Here is a 17,125-nt window from a genome sequence, read left to right on the forward strand (position 1 = left end):
GATAGATAGATAGATAGATAGATAGATAGATAGATAGATAGATAGATAGATGATAGCAAAAATCAAATGAAGAAAAACCCATTTACAAAAAAGTGGAGTGGACAAAATTCTTTAAATACATTTCCAAGACTGATCAATACTATTAGCCTCCAGTGAAACAACAGTCAGCACCACTTCAAGTCTGCTACAATGGCTAAAATCTGAGAGACTGATGATGCCAAGCATTAAGAGCCAAGATGGAATTTGCAGCCTATCAAGTGAAACTCATAAACAGCTGCTGAACCCCACAACCCCTTTGGAAAACTACTGGGCAATTTGGTACAAGGGGTAAACGTATACTAATCTTTGAGATAGGAATTTGATTGTTTTTTAAATTTATTTATCTTTATTTAATGTGTATGAATGTTTTTCCTACATGTATGTAAGTGCACCCATGTAATGCAAAGCCCACAGAGGCCAGAAGAGAGTGTTGGATCCCCTGGAACTGGAGTTACAGATGGTTGGTAGCCGTCATATGGATGCTGGGAATTGAATCCAGGCCCTCTGGAAGAACAGCCAGTGCTTTTAGCCATTGAGCCATTTCTCCAGCCCCAAATTTATTTACTTTACAGAGTATTGTAGTTTAACTGTAAAATGTCCCCCACAGTCTCATGTGTTTAAACACTTGGTCCCCAGATGGTGGTACTGTTTTGGAAGGATGTAGAAATGAAGCCTTTCACTTCCTTTAGAAAATGAAACCTTGCTGGAGGAAGTGGATCACTGGAGCTAGGCTTTGTAGTCTTTATAGCCTAGTCTCACTTCCTGTCTTCTCTCTTCTGCCCTCCTGTTTTGCCAAAATGTGAAGGTAAGGGGTCCCAGGTCTTTACTCCTGCCTTCAAGAGTCTCCTGCTGTCATGTCTCCCCTCCATCATGGACTGCATTCCCTCAAACTGTGAGCCAATAAAGTCTTTCCTCACACTGCTTCTTTCTATGTGTCTAGAGACAGCAACAAGGAACATCACAAATACAGAGAATAAATACATTGATGAAGACATTGTTATCCTGTCCAGCCTGCTTGAGACACATCGCCTTATATTTCATGAGAGATCAAACATAAGTTAATGTGGACCACCTTTCAAAAGCCAAGCCAAGCCAGGTATGGTGGCACATGCCTTTAATTCCAGCACTTGGGAGGTAGAGGTAGGCAGATCTCTGTAGGTTCAAGGCCAGTCTCAGCTATATAGTGAGTTCCAGGCCAGCTGGGGCTACAGGGAGATCCTGTCTCAAAAAGATCAAAAGAAAAAAAAAAAAGAAAAAAAGAAAAAAAGAAAGCAAACAAAAATTGAAAGAAATCACATTTAATTCTCCTATCAAACAGGTTAAGATTAGATGGCGTGTCTACTAAATTGAGAACTAAATATGAAGGTATTTGAAAATTATGTATATATACCTGAGCTATCTCTATTGATATGTGTATAAACATATATGTGTATATATCTGTGTATACACACACCATATATATATATATATATGAATGAGCTACCTCCCATGGCATATATATGTATGTATATATGTATGTACTTTTACACATAATATATATGAGCTATCACCAACGGCATATATGATCTATCTCCTCCGGCATATATATGCATATACATGTGTATGTATACATCAGCGCACTCTCCTCTAACACACACACACACACACACGCGTGTGTGTGTGTGTGTGTGTGTGTGTGTGTGTGTGTGTGTGTGTACATCGGAGCTATCTCCTCTGCAACATTTAATACCCATCAAACTCTTTCCTAGGTTGTCTGATTGCTAATTGCTGGTGGTTAGGGTTTGAGGGAGGGAGAGGAGCTTCCAAAAGCACCGAATCTAAGAAAATAGGTTTATTACTGCAGGCAACAGCAACACTGGGAAGAGGTCAGAGGTAAAACTTCAGCCGTCTCCTCTCCCTCCAGACAAAGCTAAGCATCTTCTTTTTAGGGTTTTCATGGGAAAGGGAGGTCTTGCACCGAAGGAGAGGGAGCCTAGTTAATGAGTGGCCTAGACTACTTGATAAGGGTCACTCTTTCTCTGAATAAGGAGATGAGGCTTGGTTAAAGTGTGACAGTGAGATGTGACAGGCTGCCTGCAGCACCCACACACACATACCCCTCTTACCCTCACCCTCCAGCATCCTCCATAGCAAGTTGGCATGTGTGTTCTTGTCACCCCTCTCTGCTTAGGGCCTAGTTACAGACAAGGGCTGTTTCCCTGACTACGTGACATGACATCAATTGGCATTTATTTCTAGAACAGCAAGATCTCTAAGTGGAGAAAAGCAAACCTTTCATTTTTATTCTCATTTCCTCAAACTCCATTAGTAAGTCTAAAATTCTTTCAAGTTTGCTGCCAGTAGCAATTACCTGTTATGTTCAACTTCTTGTTGGAAACTGTAGGCTACAGAGAAAGAAAAGTCAGGAGCATGAATCAAAGTAAAACCACCAGAAAAAAGTCTTCATCAAAAGACTGAACATGTCTTTGAAAGATGAAAGTCTAACAGAGTCCAACAGACCACAGCCAGAAACGAAAAATAAAAGGAAAAAAGCATTCTGGGGGCCTCAAAGAGAATGCCAGGGTGCTACCATGTGCCCACTCAGCCTGTGCAACTGTTGGGCTTTGGCAGGAGATACAGGAACTGGTGCTGGGATTCCTTCCTTTGCCAAGTATTTCCATGTTGGATACACCTGCATCATTGCTCATCGCTCCTGAAGGAAAATGACCCTTTACAGACAAGCATGCCTGAACTAGGGTAGGGAGAAGTGACGGCCATTCACAGCACACACGCACACACCCTTGGAAGCTTCAGAGGCAGTGGTAATTCATGGACTTACAGGATAATGTCAGGAGAACTAGCAGAACAGAGAAACTCTCAGTGGAGGTTAGATGCAGGAAACATGACATCAGAGCTCTCTGTGGGGTGAAAGAAGGAGTTATCATTGCATCCGACGGAGGGTGTACTTGCTGTTACTCTGGGGAGCAGGATAAGAGCAAGATGCACAGCTGAACCTCCCAGCCATGGTGTGAACCCCATTCTCTACCCAGGCCATGACCTTGTCCTCTAGCACTGGGTCATCTCCTGCTGTTTGAGGTCTGTTTCTACACCAGCAGAGATCTGTCTTTAAATGCACCTGTGAATGGAACTTGTGCTGTGAAGTACTCCAGTCTGAAAGTGTAACTCAGCTCTGCTACAAACTGAAAGTCCCAAGAAGGGAGAAGCAGGAATGGAGCCACACTTGGATCAGACGACAAACAATACATTTCCAGTATTCTTAATGTTAGGTTTTTCCTTCTTTAAAAGAAATGTCATACCACCCTTTGCCTCATCTTGGGTTTCCATTGCACTTATTACTGAGTATTTCAGTATGTTTCTCTTGGAAAGTCTTTTCTTGATCAGTCTATAATGTTTTTCTATGAATTCAAAATGTTTTTATTAATTCTTACATTAGCATGCAAAGCAGTGAACTTTATTATGACATTTTCATACATGTATGTCATTACATTTTGTTCTGATTTATCACCTCCTTCACTGTCCTCACCCCAGGGATCCCACCCACTCTGAATGGTTCCAGAGAACCGCAGGTAGCCCCTCCCATCAGAGCTCTTCTTCCCCATCATCACTCCCTTTTTTTAGATTCATGGCCTATAAATACATACACACACACACACACACAGAGAGAGAGAGAGAGAGAGAGAGAGAGAGAGAGAGAGATATTGAAATCTAGATCCTGACTATACAAGACAGCACACAGAATTTGTCTTTCTAAGTTTGGCTTATTTTGATTAACATAATGATTTCCAGTTCCATCCACTTCCCTGCAAATGGCAGGATTTCATTTTTAAGTTACCTTTCCTGAGGTATTTGGTCAGAGCATCAACTGGCCAATACATTTGACTCCTTGTTCTCACACTCTGGGCTCTATCATGTTTTAACAGGTTCTCTCTCAAGATGGCGCCTGAGACAGACAGACTGGTGAAACTGGAATTCTCTACTGCGTGCCTATCTCAACAGAGGCTGCAGCTGGGTTTGAAGCTTTGAGGACTGTGGGGTGTTCTGATGCTAGGGTACCTTTCTCCCACCTGGCTTTTGGCTTTGCACACACACACACACACACACACACACACACACACACACACAGAGAGAACTGTGACGCTGAGGCTGTGTTTCCCTTGCATCTTCTCAGGGCCTCCCCAGTCTCTCCATCTCAGTTTTAAGAAGTTGTTTTGTTTCCCTTCCTTTGTGATGCTCCAAAGCTCTCCCTCTTTGTCCCTTTTGAACAGAATCTACTTTCTCTGATTCCAACTCTCCTTCAATGCCTGCCATCTTAGTTGGAAGCCTCTCCTTTTATTACTTGTAGTATTATAAATCTGTTAAACCAGACACTCAACTGTAGTAGGTGGAGGCCAGCAGCTGCCTCAGCGTGTAACATACATTTCTGTCCCACCTTCCCACAGTGATGATGATGTGGGTCACCAGTGTATTCCTGGGCACCCTGAGAATCCTCAAGTTCCCTGTGCCCCTGACCTACCTGATTCAGTACTTCTTAGACACTCTGCCCATAAGATCCTGTAGAATGATTTGAGGAAGTATTTAAAATCTGCTTTCCAAAAACCTACAGTACATTAGAAGAGTGCCCAAAACGTTCCTGATTCATTTCCGGTTTTCTAAGGTATAGCAATAAGTTAAGCCACAGAGGTCCCGAAACACATCTACATAGACCCAGTAGCTAAGTACAGGTAGAGATTCCTTAGCTTTTTAACAACTTCATACAAAAAGAAATACTGTGACCACAGAAAATACAAAGTTGATAAATTTCTATTTCACTGTGTGTACCTCTCCAAAGTCCCTGTCCCTCCTTACTCAAAAATCCTGATTCTGATTCTGGTTTGGAGCCTGTAAAGAGCCTTTCACCACCTCCTCTAGCTGAAAAACTAGATCCTGGTTCTTCACTCTAATAACCTCTCTCTCTGCTCTCAGCAGTCGGTGTAAATGGAAGGGAACACTTCCGGCAGAAATGCATTTCCCTCCTGACAGCACTTTGTGACCTGATTGGACTTGAGCTCTTTGCGATGATGAGCTGCCAGAGGTGCCTCTGGTCTTATTTACTCCTGTAAGTTGTATTGATTTCATTTTGTCATCTCAGTGCGACTCTGGGACCTAAAGGCTGAAAGCCAAGATCAATGCCATGGCCCACATTCCTATCAGTGTTCTATTGATGATTATTGATAGGACAAATAAGAAAATTAAAAAGAGAATAGTTGATAGCTTAGAGTTCCTGTTTGGAAAGAAAAACAGAAGGGTAACTTTTGCCAGGGGTCCCTGGACAGGCCCAGGAATGAGAGTATCCATGCCTGGCGACATGTTCTTGCTCAATTTGTGATGTACTACACTCCCTCCAAGAAACAATTCTTCTAGAACAGTACACTGCAAATCAGAAAATAAAATCCTGTTCTAGACAGGCCAGTAGATATGGAGTCATCTCTGCCTCCTCTTTTCCCTAAGCCAAAAATTGAACTTCTAACTTTAAAAGAGAAAAAAGTAACACAACTGTTCAATTCTCAACGAGATTTTTAAATTTCTAAAAATACATGTTTTGTATATCATCATGCTTATTCCCAGAGAAATCCCAGAAGTGAATGGTGATAGTTTGTGTCCATCTTGCTCAGTGAGGTTGTGGAGACTGGGGACAACTGCAAAGGAAATGTTTGCTACACTGGGTATCAAGGAAACATCAGGATTCCAGTGCTGCACTTGCCGCAGCCTCTGAGAACCAATCCTGCTATAGAAGCTTGAGATGCTGTTGTTTAAATGCATGGTTTTGTAGGACAGCATATCGTATACTGTGGTAAACTTGATAAAATATGAAGAAAGTGATAATTCCAGGAAAATACATGAGCCCATAATGAGATTTTTGACCATCCACTACTCTGAAATGCCCTATAGGACAGGTGCAGATGTGTGTGTAACTTATGGAAGTCCTGTCAATCGATGTGCATTTTGCACTATGTTGTGCAAGAAGATGTACATCAATGCAAATCAGCTGTTAAAGGAATTGTTGAGCTCTGATCAAGATACATGTGTTAGGCAGGGTGGATTATGCTGCAGCAACAAATACTCCCAGAAATTTCAGTTGATTACAGTACAAAAAGTATGTGCGTTGGGGCTGAGAATGTGACTCAGTTGGTAGAGTGCTTGCCCAACATACACAAAGTCCTGGTTTCTGTCCTCAGCACTGCATAAACTGGGTGTGGTAATGCTCACCTGTGATTCCAGCACTGGGGAGGTAGGAGCATCAGAAGTTCAAAGTCATCCTTAGCTACATAGTGAGTTGGAGGTCAGTTTCCAATACATGAGATTTTGCCTCAAAAATAAAAATGAACGAGTAGACTATTTCCTCTCAGTAACTCTAGAAGCCTGAGATGGTGATTCTCCTTCCCCAGCTTGGGTAAGTTACAAACATGCATGAAGAGAGGAGCAAACTGACCACAGTCCTGCTGCAGCTAATGCATTTACTATGTAGCAGCAGTTTTGTGATCCATGCTGCAGATTTTGCATTTAAGATATTCACAGAGCTAGAGAAATGGCTCTGTGTGTAAAAGTGCTTGCTGCACAAGCACGAGGACCTGAGTTCAGATCCCCAGCATCTACATACAAAAGCAGCATTGCTACATGGGCCTATAACTCCAGGGCTGTCGGAAGAAGAAGCAGAAAGATCAGTGGGGCTTGTTATCCACCAGCCTAAGCTCCAGGTTCAGTGAGAGACCCTGCCTCAAAGGAATAAGATGCAGAGTGATAGAGCAGGATGGTGAGGCCTCCCCGACCACACATATGCACAGCCTTGCTCACCCATGCATACATGTGTTCATTTAACACACACACACACACACACACACACACACACACACAGACACAGAGACAGAGACAGACAGAGAGCATTTTCAATTTCCAAGAATTATAAGAGCTACTTAAGTGATTCATAATCATAATGCTAGATTTGTAAATATAGGTAGATGTCCGAACTTCTTCAGAAAATCAGATGTGTTAACCTTGTGCTTTCAAGATTACTGATGGCAAAGTGAGGTTTTGATGGTATGTTTTTACTAGATTTTAAAATTGTCATTTAAGTGTAAAAGTTGTTTAGAAATTTTAATCCTATTTACTCAAAATGTAATGGATTGAGCATTAGTTAAAATACTAGTAACGGGGCTGGAGAGATGGCTCAGCAGTTAAGAACACTGGTTGTTCTTGCAGAGGACCTGGGTTCAAATCCCAGCACCCACATGGCAGCTAACAACTGTCTGTAACTCCAGTTCCAACAGCTTCTTCTGTCCTCTGCAGGCATTGCATGGCATGGGTGCACTTACATGCAGACATAACACTCATACACATAAAATAAAAATAATAAATAAATTATTTAAAAAAAAATACTAGTAACACAAAATTGAAGATACAAAATTGATCAATTTTGTGTCTTGCAGGGCTTATGCTGAGTTCAGTATAACTGTATTGATTCAACAGCAAACCTAGAAATTTTATAGCCACTTTTGAAGGAGCTGTATCTTTGCTCTGGAAACTGTTATTGGGCATGATAAAGCTGTAATGATATGCTTCTTCTAAACAAAATAAAAAATAATATTTTTAAAAATGTAGGAAACATGCCGGGTGTGGTGGCGCACACCTTTAATCCCAGCACTTGGGAGGCAGAGGCAGGCGGGTCTTTTTGGGTTAGCCACTTTTGAAAGAGATGTATCCTTGATCCAGACTGTGTTACTGAATATGTTAAAGCTGTAATGAAATGCTTTTTCTAATCATGTGGTTATTAAATTTTAAAAAAATTTAAAATAATTCTTCAAAGCATAAAAAAATACTAGTAACTATAATTATAATTTACCTTGAACAGACATGTCCTTTAGACACAAAATGTTCCAGTTGGGATATAATCTTAGACCTTTGGCAAAGGCGTATGGATTTTCAAATGTTTCCAATAACTAAAATCTTCCTCTGCAGGAGGTCACCTTGATAATACAAGTTGATAACAGGGAAAATATATATAAAACCAAATGTGATGGGTTGGCATCTTAGTAAGTGCAGAGCCACAGCAGGCACTGCAACAGGCAAGGAGGTCACAGGAGTAATTTCTAACATGATACCTTTCCTGATCCAAGGAAGCCTGGGGAGTCTATTCAGGGAGACTGTTCATATAGGAAAGTGCTCTGGAGACAGGCACGTTTGTGAGCATGCTCAGTTGAAGATATGCTCAATGTGAGGTTAAAATTTAAGAAGGGAAGATTTGGGGACATGCTTAACTCAATGTTTGGAGCACATGTTTGGAAGGTTTAGATGGGGACATGAACACCTCTAGGCATGCTCAGTTTATGTCTTAAGTCTTAGCAGAAAATCAGGAGAGACCCTTTGAAGGTATGTTCACTCAGGAGTTCACTCCTAAAGGTGCTCACTTAGCATATGGTCAGCCTCCTGTGTTCCTCCCCTTGTGCCATCACTCTAGTAGAAATGGGGCTTCCTCAGGCCTGGACCCTGCTGGAGGTTGGCAAGGAAACATGATGGCTTTCTTCCTTCCCTTAAACTCAAGGATCTTGAATGCCACATAGCAACATTTCCTTTGAATAGAAATGGTTGCTTGAGATCAAAGACTCTGAAAGCCTTACTCTGGACCATTGGTCTCCCTAAGCAAAAAGAGTGTGACTTTGAGGCAGCATGACACCTGGTGATGGGAGCAAGAGCAGAGCCCCCTGCTGGAGAGGAGCACTGGTCTGTTTCTCAGTGCTCCAAGTCCTATGGAAGCCTATAGATCTTTGCACTTCCGTGTATGCTCTCTCTCTGTGTGTGTGTGTGTGTGTGTGTGTGTGTGTGTGTGTGTGTGTGTTTGTGTGTGTATACAGCTCAGAACATCCCAAACCATCTTATTCAATGTGTGTGTGTGTGTGTGTGTGTGTTTGTGTGTGTATACAGTCCAGAGGACAACCTTAGGTGTTGTTCCTCAGGTTCTCAACATATTTTTTGAGAAAGGGCCTCTCTTCCAGCCAAGCCTAGAACTTGCTAAGAATAGGCTGGCTGGACAGGGAACCTCAGGAATCTGCCTGGCTACACCTCCCTGGTGCTGAGATTACAAGTATGTACCACCACACCTGGTTCTGGAGACTGGACTCACATCTTCATGCATGGGCATCAAGCACTTTACTGAGTCATCTCTCCAGCTCCTTCTTTGTGCTTTTACTTAAAGTTTGCCCCAATCCTCCCTAAGAAACCTGCTGCCAGTGGGCACTTCCAGATCATACTTCTGAGGACTACCCTGACATTTATGTGTCAATCAGATGCAGCATTTGTGCCACACGTGTCCTTCTGGAGTATCAGTTGTTAGGGAATGCCACAGGAAAGGGCAGAAAGTAAACGCCTTTGGATTCATTTTTTGCCCCATGGGTTTTCATTTCAATGTGCTGCAATTCCACATCAGCCTCTAGCAGGGCTGTGCTGAGGTTGGTTTTAACTCTCAATTTGAAACAACTCAGAATCATCTGGGAAGAGAGTCTTAATAAGGAACTATCTAGACCATGTAGGCATGTCTGCAAGGGGTTGTCTTGATTACTGATTGATGTCGGAAGACCTAGCCCAGTGTGGGAGGCACCACTCCCTAGGCAGGAGGTCCTTAAGTATTAGGAGAAAGTCAGCTGAGAGCAAGCAAGGATCCTTGCATTTGCCCTCCCTCTGCTCTTGACTGTAGATATGATGCTTTAAGTTCCTGCCTTGTCTCCCATCAGTGACAGACTGTAATCTGAAACCGAAAGCCAAATAAAACTTACTCCCCTAAGTTGCTTTCTGTCAGGGTATCTATCACAGCAACAGAAATGAAACTGGAACAAGGGCCTTCATCCTCAGTTTCTCCAGCTACCACCTGAGCTTGTGGCAACTGGAGAGCAAGCATGTGGCACCCTTTGCTGGGAGAGACTAGGAAGGTGCTGGGAATCGGCTAAGCATGGGTTAGTTCTGCTCTCTGCTCAACTCTGGGAGCAGCTCCCAGTGCAGGCTTTCCAGCATCCCTCTAAAGCACTGATGAAGGTGTGGATGTTGAAATTCACAGCACTGCAAAATAAGTCTGGCAGGCAGTATTTTGCCAGAATCTGGCAGGCGTTTCCACAAATTCAGATGCCAGTATTTCTCCACTAGGAGATAAATCAGAGCCTCAAGGGAGAGTGTGAAGACTGGATCCCCAGAGGTGGCTCTAATTCACAGCTGAATAAGCAGCACAAGCCAAGGTAAATGGCCCTGGGCTGAGCATTATAAACAGGAGCTACAATTGATTTGGAAGTTAAAATACAGCACATCACTAGCTCAGAGACAAGCAATGCAAGTCCTGGTTCCTTCCAGGAGTGTCAACAGCATGTTGAAAGAGTGTGAACGTCTTGCTGTCCACCTTAGCTGCTACCTCTGACTAGCATCTGCCTGATCTCCCCATCACTGCCAGCCCAATGCTCCTGCAAACTGCACCAGGCAGGGGACATGCATCAATTACTCTTTGGATTGCTGTTGTTACAGTGGCAGGAAGCCCCTTGGGAGAAATCTAGTTGAGAGGATGGGACTCTCTGGCCCAGATGAAGACCTGTGGATCAGGTTACAGGCATGTGGCTCTCCATAAGTCCTGCCCCCTTTTCTGAATTCTTCAGAAAAGCATAACCTTTCCATTTCTTCTTTTTCTTTTCCATCCATGCTTTCCCTAACACTTTGGGCTACTCCAACATTTGGGTTTCTTTACTTTTATCTAAATCTCCCTTCCCCTCCCTACCATGTGGTTGCCAGTTTGCCATGTGTCTGATTTCTATGCTGGCTTTAAACACTGACGACATTGTAGCTTTTTTCTTTCTCCCAACCATTCTCCTCCTCAAGACAGCTGCCTAGATTTACAGCTTGCCAGCCCTGAGGGTTTTTCCTTAAATCATAATAAAATTGTCCTAAAGCTTTGAGTCCATTCTTAAATTATTTCATAAATAAAACTAAGAATCCTAAAAGAGGACCCCATTTTCTTATGTATCACTACCAAATACCTGACAAGATGCAACTTAAAGCAATGAGGGTTTATTTTGGCTCCCAGTTTGACAGACTTGTTGGTAATTGAGGCCATGAGGGCCTACCTGTTATGTCATATGGATTTTCTAAATGAGCCAAGACAGTTAATGCTAGACATTCAGAGTGCTGTGGTGAGCAGAAAATGATTCATATCGGATGTCAGAGACCCCAAAAGTCAACAGTGATATAATCTGTTATAGAACCTTTGGCAAGAAGTTACCTTTGTGTGAAATCCTATAAAAAGTCCTTGGGACCAAGGGCGTGGATACTCACACCAGGCAGCTACTTGTCTGAAATGAAAAACATGCCTCACTTAGTAGCAGCTCCCTGCATTTTCTTAATCTTCTGGCTCCTCTCAACCCTCCATTCCTGGGCCCTGAACTCGGCCTCCACTGGCAGTCCTCACCTCACTTCTGGTAGAACAGAAAGTGGAAAGCAGATAGGAAGTGTGGCCTGATCATAAAAGCTCAAGGCAAATCCACAGCAACCCACTTCCTCCAGCAGGGCTCTACCTCCCAAAGGTTCCACGGCTTTTCAAAATGCTGCCACCTGCTGGGAACCAAGTATTCAGACTCATGAGCCTGTGAGGGACTTTTCAAATTCTAACCAGGACAATGAGGCAAGCAGGAGCTGGGAAATGGTCCCTCAGAAACTGCAGTCTGTGTGCTGCCACACTCCCCAGGACCATGGCCAATAGATAAAAAGCCTTGCTTGGGTATAAAGAATAGTTCATAGTTAGTGCACAAATACTCTATGGAACCACAAACAACAGTTTAGGAACTTAAGACCAAAACTTAAGGGTCTTTTCCCAGAAGAATGGCTGTGGTCAGGAAGTGGTCTAGAATGCCAGTCTGACATGAGCCATGCTTCAGGAAGGAGAAACTGGCCAGACACTGCAGAGGATAGAAGCCATGTGATAAATGACAGTTCCTTTGGACAGACACTGAGAAAATTCAACTAATAAAAAAATGCTTGTGTTGCAAACATGAGAGTCTGTGTTTGATCTTCAGAATCCACATTTTAAAAAACCTACAGATCCCTGGCTAGCTGCTAGCTTAGCCTACTTGGTGAGGAACTGTCTGGGAAGGTGGGGGAATATGGGATGACCCCTGAGGAAAGACATTCAAGATCAACCTCTGGCCTTCACACTCATGCACACACATATGCGTGGACACTCACAAACACAAATGCATACAAACATGCACACACCATATATATATATATATAATGGGTATTTCTCAAATATCTGTTATATATTACACATATATAATATATAGATATATTTGAGAAAGCAATCTTTTATAAATTGGAGTCAGAAAGAATACTGGAATAGGCTAATATAAAACAGGAAGCTGATACAAAGGAGCTAGGACTACACAAAACCACAAATCCCGTTGGAACAGCCATGCTGAGACTCAGAAAGCTGACAGCAAGGAGTGTGGTGCTGGAAAAGAGAAATAGACTTAAGCACTCCTGGATTATGGCGCACCTTTAAATGCAGAGTTTTTGAGGCCAAGGGTCCTTCCACTATCACGTGGTTTCTAATTTATGGTGTGAACAAAAGTTCTCAGATAAACTGCATCTTGAAAGTGAACATTCTACAAAGACTGGGCAACTGATTAGGATGTCATTGATTGTGGAGAGTTGGAATGTTGCAAGTTCAGAGATTAATTAATTAGTTACCATTTATCTTGGGCCATCTTTAGCCCCCTAAATAACCATTCTTGCCCACCTTTGTTTCTAACAGCATCCTATGACTAACAGGTAAAAGCCTTTTGGAATGTATTAACTTAGCAGACCACCAGCTTCCACCAACCAAAAGACTCATCAGAAAGCATCTGAGGCCTACAGCTGAGATTTCTCTTTTGCTACATCCACGTATTTAAGTTTCCACCAACATATTTGAAAAGTGTCTTAATTTATGCCTTTTCTTTGTTCTGTTACTATAAAAACTTCATAAAACTGCTACCACATTGTAACATGGAATTTGGGGTAACCTGAATCTGTGAATCACTCGTATTTGGCTCTAGAATAAACTCTCTTAACCCTTTGAAGTAAGAGTTATGTTTGTGTCGACAATGGTCACAAAATGTTTGAGAAACACCAGGCTTTGCTTCCAAACTCTGGGCAAAAAAGAAAATGTGAAGGGACCAAGCCTTCTCCCCTCAAAGGTGTTTGGTGTGCTGTGACTATCTAAGAAGACCAGCTCTTTCTACTTGTAGGAGACTGGGCAAAATGTGGTCCATGCAGCTAAATTAAGAAGAGCTCTTTCCTTATGAAATTCCTTGGCAGGAGACCTGGGGGTCTAATGAGGAGACTGATCCTGGTGGCATAAGGCCAAGGTGCATTCACTAGAAACATGTCCCTGGCAACCTCAACATCCCCTGCAGCCTCAGCATCTGCACCATTTTGCAGGCTGGACGTCAGCTCCAACCTCAGCATATACAGCAGCCTTGGCACCTACACTAGGTCCAAGGTCCACAAGAGCTGGGCCTCTAGCTCCTCTTCTGGAGGGGTCTCTTTTCCCACAGAGCTTCCTAGTTCTTTAAGCACACAGATTTGGGGCTGGCCAACCCCATCATTTATCCCTGAGTCCTGGTGGCTCTTAATTAAGACTCATGACTTAAATAATGGTAATTTATTTCATTTGCAGTTGTGTGAACTCTTTTATTTCTCACTTTTATCCTTTTTTAATGGAGCTTTGAAATATAAATCAAGGACTAAGATTTCCACAACACTGCACAAAACTTATGTTGTTGCTTGGGATCCAAAGACATGATTTTCCCTGTTTGCCGTATTAAATACAAATTTAGACCCTTTGAGACCATGTGACCCCAGGGCAGAGGGAAAGAAAGGGGAGAGATGAGCCTCCATTCCCTTTCTCTGCCTTAAGTTTCTTTCCCCATTAAGTTTCTCTTTTCAGTTATTACAGCACTGAAAAAGGCACTAGGAGTCCACTCTGATTGTCAGTATATCCTCCTCCCACAGTGTGATAGCCTGAACTCCTCCATTTCCTATAAGACCGCCATCTTGATGAGCTGTCTCAGACTCTGCCCTGGCCCAGGCTATCAGTTCCAGGAAGGATTAACCATAGAAAATACCTCCATAAACCCAGAAACATCTCAGTTTACATTTTACAGCTTTTGTACCCACTTGCCTAATGCTTATCTGGCTTCTGTCAACTGCTTGCTTATATACCCGTAGGAACAAACACATTTTTTTTTTTGTAAAATCTTTCACAAACACCTGGTCAATCAAGGTATGGTTTTTGCCTTTAAAAGCTTTACTTTCCTCAAAGTCGGGGCTGCATTCTCTAAATCCTAACCCAGAGAGTGCAGTTACTGACCAGTTAAATAAAATTTGGCTAATTCAGAACACCTGGAGTCTGAGTGGTCTTTCCCAGTGGTTTTGGCACTATAATCCCAGCAGCTGTTTCCATTCTCATGCCAGCCCAGTGCCTACACCAAAAGGGATGCATGAAGACCTTAGGTCTAAAAGGAAAGTATGGAGAATCACAAAAAGGATGCTTGAACCCAAATAAAAACCCAGGACTCCATAGAGTTGATGATTCTTATGCCTTTTCTCTTCCCAAGAAGCTGATAACACTTGCCAATAAACTTTCACTTGGCTTGAGCCGTTTTCTTATCTTTTAATTCTTAAACAGAGAAGAAAAAATCCACCTGTCATTATAAATAAAATAGACACAAGAAGACTCTAAAAACGGGAGAAAAGGCAGACCAGTCAAGGGCACAGGATCCAAGGAAAGCCTATGGTGCTTTCCCTGAGTATTAGTTTTCTCACCTTGTATCATATCGCAGGTAACAGGGAGCATAGCCAAATGGAAACATCAACAGGTAGAGACAAAAGGCCCAGAAGAAGCTTGCTCTTTGATGCCATAATCCATGGCCAGGGTTCATTAAGGAGAAAGAACAATTTGACACAATAATCACTCTACTCCAATCAAACACAACAAAACAAAAAGCACATGGATTTGAAAGACTAAATCCATCCTTGTTTGCAATGGTAGTACTGTTTTCACGGAAATCTCCAAGGATCAAAAATAAAGTTTGTGAATTAGTTTGTGTGCTCTTCAAGATCTGAGATAAAGATCTAATCATAGATCCACACCCTGACAATGAACACAGAGACACAACCATTAAAATAGCAGTACATTTACTATAATTCAAAGAGGAACTAGTTAATAGCCTAACAAAACTTATAGAATGTCTGTGCTGAAAACTGCACAGTGTTGACAAAAGTACTCAAGAAGAGTAAGTTCTAAACTCTTAAAAAGAAGCTCAACCAAATTCACACCCCTTATTTATTAAAATATTAATTGAAATGTATCATGAACTGAAATGTCAGACATAACACTTTAAAACTATGTAGGAGAAAAACTTCAGGATCAAGAGCTCAAAGGAGTTCTCAGCCTCAACATCCAAAGCTCAATCCACAAAGGGAAGAGTGATGTCAGAGGACAGCGAACTGTAAAACTCCTTGACACTGAGGCTGGGGAGATGGCTTGGTGGATAAAAGACTTGTTATACAAACATGAGAACTTGAATTTGAACCCACATAAAACCATATGCATTGTGTGAGCATCTGCAGTCCCATCTGGCTCCTACCCTACCCCATGTGCACACATAGACAGACAGACAGACAGACAGACACACACACACACACACACACACACACACACAGAGACTGGAGGGGAACATCTGTTAACCACACAGCAGACTAAGCATCCACTTTAAAATACACCAGAAGCTTTCCAGACTTTAAAGACTCAAAACTGAAGAGAAAAATACTAGTAAGATGGACTAGGAAGGAGACACTAAGGTGACAGACAGTATGTCAACCAAATTGTCTTTTGAGAGAATTGCAGAATGCAGTTATGAGGTTGCAGCCCCCTAGATGAGCACAAAACCAGAACTGAGAGCTCATTGGACTAGAAGGGAATGCAGTGTGTATCCCACCTACCTCATTGTAGAATGAAATAGACATGCAAATTCAAGAACCTCTATAAACTACAGCTAAATTCAACCCAGAGAGATCAGAGCCAGTATGAGGGCCCTTAAAAGTGGCAAGAGGAAAAAAGTCTCCTATATAAGGGAGTCCTTTTAAGTTTACCAGTATCTCAGCAGCAACCTGGCAGGTCATGATGTATGGAGTGACATATTCACAAGATTGAAAGAAAAAAAGAACTGCCTCACATTAATATTATAGCCAGAAAAAAAAAAAACTTTCATCAAAAATAAAAGGGAGGGGCTTGGAGGGTGGCACATATTTTAATACCAGCACTCAGGAGGCAGATGTAGATGGATCTCTGAGACATCTAGGCTACCCTGGTCTACACAGTGTGTTTCAGACCAGCTGGGGTTACACGGAAACCCAGTCTCATAAATCAATCAATCAATCAATCAATCAAGGGGTGGGGCTGAAAAGATGTCGCATGGCTCAGTGGTTAACAGCACTTGCTGCTCTTGCAGAGGACATAGATTTAGTTTTCAGAACCCATGTCAGGTAGTTCATGACCACCAATAACTCCAGTTCCAGGGAATGTGATGCCCTCTTCTAGTGTCTGTGGGCATTGCACACATGTAGTACACATACAGACAAGCACATATACACATACAGGTAAATAAAAATAAAGTTTAAAAATTAAAATGAAAATGCAGCAGCAAAGGGAAAGCTGGACATCACAGCACATACTTACAATCTCAGCACTCAGAAGGCTAAAGCAGGAGGATTATGAGTTCAAATCCAGCCTGGGCTACATGGGAGACCCTATCTGGAAAGGTAAGAGGAGGAGGGGGGAGGGGGAGGAGGAGGAGGAGGAGGAGGAGGAGGAGACTGAAGAAAGGAGGGAGGGAACAAATGAGGAGGGAGGGATTAAGACAGTCTCAGGTCCACAAAATCCAAGGAAAAGGCCAGTGAGATGGCTCAGTGGGTAAAGGTGCCTAGACTGTGGTACCCACAGAATAGAGAGAACTGACTCCTGCAGATTATCATCTGACTTCCA

Source organism: Nannospalax galili, unplaced genomic scaffold, assembly GCF_000622305.1.
Source record: "Nannospalax galili isolate Female #2095 unplaced genomic scaffold, S.galili_v1.0 scaffold762, whole genome shotgun sequence".
Taxonomy (NCBI): domain Eukaryota; kingdom Metazoa; phylum Chordata; class Mammalia; order Rodentia; family Spalacidae; genus Nannospalax; species Nannospalax galili.